Source organism: Gossypium hirsutum, chromosome A06 (assembly GCF_007990345.1).
Source record: "Gossypium hirsutum isolate 1008001.06 chromosome A06, Gossypium_hirsutum_v2.1, whole genome shotgun sequence".
In the NCBI taxonomy this organism is placed as follows: domain Eukaryota; kingdom Viridiplantae; phylum Streptophyta; class Magnoliopsida; order Malvales; family Malvaceae; genus Gossypium; species Gossypium hirsutum.
Genome location: NC_053429.1, coordinates 108,056,159 through 108,060,357, shown reverse-complemented (window position 1 = coordinate 108,060,357; position 4,199 = coordinate 108,056,159). Strand labels below are relative to the sequence as shown.

The 4,199-nt window shown below is 35.4% G+C and overlaps 1 pseudogene; it reads left to right on the top strand.

The window, feature by feature from the left end:
- The first annotated feature begins 1,040 nt into the window (after nt 1–1,040).
- LOC107959343 (cytochrome P450 710A1-like) lies at nt 1,041–2,898 on the top strand (annotated as a pseudogene).
- Nucleotides 2,899–4,199: the final 1,301 nt, after the last annotated feature.

Sequence of the window (4,199 nt, the reverse complement as noted above, 5' to 3'; positions counted from 1 at the left end):
ATTCATAAACACGTTGCAATTCGTTACAGTTTCATGTCAGCAAAGTTAACAAATGATAAATTTTTCATCATTTTGGGATGATTTGATAAAAAATGCAAGTTGAATGGTTAACTTTATTGATGTGGCATCCATGTGGCAGTTCATGTGCATATCATGTTTGCAATTGATTTTTTTAAAATTAAAAATATTTATTATAATTTATATTCTGTAATAATTTAAAATTTTAAAAATAATATTTATAATTTTTTTGATTTTTTAAATTTAAAAATTAATTATTAACGTGGCATCTACTTCTATACTAGTCAACAAAGTTAATAGACGTTAATTTTTTCATTGGTTTGATTTAACAAACAAAAAAATTATTGATTAATTAAATGAGACTAAAGTAAAAATTTTTTAATCGAAGGTTGAAAAAGTCTATTATGAAAAAAAAAATTATTGAATTAGAATTCACAATGCGGGTGGTGACACTTCTTGATTCCCATCCCTTTGCCGAGTGGTACACAATTCACAAAGGATCGATAGTGTTCCCATCGATTTACGAGTCGTCCTTCCAAGGGTTTAAGGAAGCCGAGCGTTTCGAACCGGAGCGGTTCTCTGAGGAGAGACAGAAAGACGTGATATTCAAAAGGAACTACCTAGCTTTCGAGGCCGGTCCACACTAGTGTGTGGGCCAAAGGTACGCCCTGAACCATCTGGTTCTATTGATCGCCATGTTCGTCACATTACTGGATTTCAAGAGGCACCGAATCGACGACACATTTATGATAATTAAATAGAAATAAAGGCAAATTTATAATAATAAACATCTAGTTAAATATAATTGAACTTCAATAGCCTCTAATTTCCATTTATGTAAATAGAGGCGACACTAGCTGTGGTAAGCAGCCCCCTCCATCAAACCGGACAATTACTCTTCTACATATTTTGGCATAAAGATTTATTTAAGCAGTTTAATTTTATAAAAATATAATTTTAATCATTTATATAAAATTTTATCTTTTTTAATTATTGAATTAATAATTTCACGTTACGCCACATTAATAAAATTAATATATTTGTCTTTATTTTTAATTTAAAAAAAATATTTTGTGCCAAATGCTTTTCACCCGAATCTTCTTTATTTCGTTTTATTTTAAGAAGAAAAGAAAATTAAACATTTCGTTTCCTCCCCTTCAGAGTTTTACCTATACTTCTTACCTTCTGTTTAAACGCCTACTTTTTCGTCCATTTCCTCCCATCCCCAAATCATTCTCTTTTCTGGAAAAACGAAGAATGAATCCCTTTTCATGCTTTCTTTCTCTTTTAGTTCCACTTTTGGTCACCCTTTTACTTCTTATTCTTTTGCTAGAACAGATTTGGTATTTGCGAAGGAAGCGAAATGTCCCTGGTCCCAACATCCTTTTTCCTTTCCTCGGCAACGTAATTCCTTTGATCACAAATCCCACCAAGTTCTGGCAACTTCGAGCTCAGCTGTCTGCTTCCGTTGGATTTTCTGTTAATTACGTTTTCGGACGCTTCATTGTCTTTATCCGAAATACTGAACTTTCTCACCTTATCTTTGCCAACGTCAAACCTGATGCTTTCTCACTTATCGTACACCCATTTGGTAAAAAACTTTTCGGCCAACGTAACATGATCTATATGTTCGGACAAGTTCACAAAGATCTCCGCCGTCATATTGCTCCTAACTTTACTCCTAAAGCATTGTCAACCTACACCCAGTTGCAGCAGCTCATTATTCTTGAGCATTTAAAATCATGGGAGCGACTTTGGTCGACTGTTTCGCCCGCGGTGCCGATTCCGCTCCGTCTTTTAGATCGCGACTTGAATCTCGAGACTTCTTAAACGGTTTTCGTCGGCACGTATCTATCAAGTGAAGCTCGGTAGAGATTCAAAGTAGATTATGATCTTTTCAATACGGGTTTAATGAAGCTACCCTTTGATCTCCCTGGTTTTGCTTTCCGAGAGGCCAAGCTGGGTATTGAGCGGATGCTCAAAACGCTTACTCATTGCGCTGCTGAAAGTAAAAAGAAAATGCTCCAAGGAGAAGACCCTTCTTGTTTAATCGATTTTTGGATGCAGGAAATGGTTCGAGTAACCGCGGAGTCCAAAACACCGCTGCCGTACTCCACCGACGAAGAAATTGGAAACTACCTATTTGATTTCCTCTTTGCCGCGCAAGATGCCTCCACGTCGTCGCTCCTCTGGGCGGTGACACTCCTCGATTCTCATCCTGATGTTCTCCGAGAAGTTCGGGAGGAAGTTTCGAGGATATGGTCGCCGGAATCGGATGCTCTAATGACCGCAGAGCAATTAAGGGAAATGAAGTACACACAAGCAGTGGCGCTTGAGGTGGTATGATATCGGCCACCTGCGACAGTAGTGCCGCACATTGCAGTGGAGGATTTCTCGTTGACCGAGTGGTACACAATTCCCAAAGGATCGATAGTGTTTCCATCGGTTTACGAGTCGTCCTTCCAAGGGTTCAGGGAAGCCGACCGTTTCGATCCGGAGCGGTTCTCTGAGGAGAGGCAGGAAGACGTGATATTCAGAAAGAACTACCTGGCTTTTGGGGCCGGTCCACACAAGTGTGTGGGCCAAAGATACGCCCTGAACCATCTGGTTCTGTTCATCGCCATGTTCGTCACGTTACTGGATTTCAAGAGGCACCGAACCGACGGCTGCGATGAAATTATGTACACTCCGACAATCAGCCCTAAAGACGGATGCATGGTTTTCCTCACAAGGCGTTGCCCACGTTACCCAAATTTCACTCTTAATTGATCAAACTTTGTTTGTTCCGTCTTTGTTTTCTTACAATATCTGCTAATCTTGATGGTTGAAGCTGCCATTGTCGTCTTCTCACAACTGAAGGACCAGTCCAACATTGTTGTTGCTTATGATTCTACTACGTGGGGGGATATTATATCATATATGCATACTATATAAAGAAACAAAGTTTAGGTGAAAAAAAGGAAATGTACCAAATTTCAATTGAATCGTATTTGTCATTTCTTTAGTGCGAGTAGTGTTCATGTTTTCCACATGTACCAAAATCTAAAAATTTAAAAATTTATTTTTAAAAATTAAAAATCATTAAACTTATAAAAACAAATTATAATTCTTAACTTTTTTTTAAAAAAAATTAATTAAATGTTGATATGTACTCCACGCGTATGTCATGTCAACAAAGTTAATAAATATTAATTATTTTCATTTATTTTAGGATGATTTGACAAAAACACAAGTTTAAGGACTAACTTTATAATGTGGTATCTACGTGGTAGTCAATGTGCATGTCATGTTAGCAATTAATTATTTTTTTAAAATTAAAATAAATATTTTAATTTTATACATTTTAATAATTTAAAGTTTTTAAAATAAATTTTATATTTTTTTTGAAATTTTGAAATTTAAAAATTAATTGTTAACGTAGCATCTATGTGTATGCCAAGTAAGTAAAGTTAACATATGTTAACTTTTCGATCCATTTTTGAGTGATTTGACAAAAAAAACGTAAGTTTAAGAGTTAAAAGAGGCGAAAAATTAAATGAAAACTAAAATGATTTTTTTTGTAAAGTTGGAAGGCCAAAAAAATCATCATGTCAAAAATGATTGAATTAGAATTCACAATGCGGGTAGAAAATAATAAATAATAATTTACTAAAAATATATCAAACAAGTTAATTTTGGTTAATTTTAGAATTATTTTCGTTATTTTAAGTTAAACAAATATGGGTAGCTTTTAAAAATTATTTTGTCACACCCGGATTTGTAAGGTCTTAGGTAGCAAAAGAGTTTGACATACTAAATTGAAAGGTTCTCTAATTTATCGTGTTCCTTTTGCAAATAAGAACAAGTAGAGAGCTGGTTGAGGAAAAGTTAGATTCCAACCATAGTCCGGTTGGTTATGAACTAGAAATAAGTTAGTGGGAGACATGATGATTAAGAAGTTGTACACTTGGCTGTTGAAACGGAGTCGATGAAGGAAATAAGGGGGTACTACATAAGGGAGAGATGTTACCCTCCGAGATTGCCGTTTTCTTTCTTTACTCTTTCTTCACCATCTTCAGTAGTTGGGGTTGCAAGGAAGAAAGATGAAAGCGCAGTCTGTATCGAGGAAATAAGCTAATGATTGTGCATAAATAACTGATGATTTATTAAGTTGGTAAGTTTCCTAATCTTTCTATATGCAT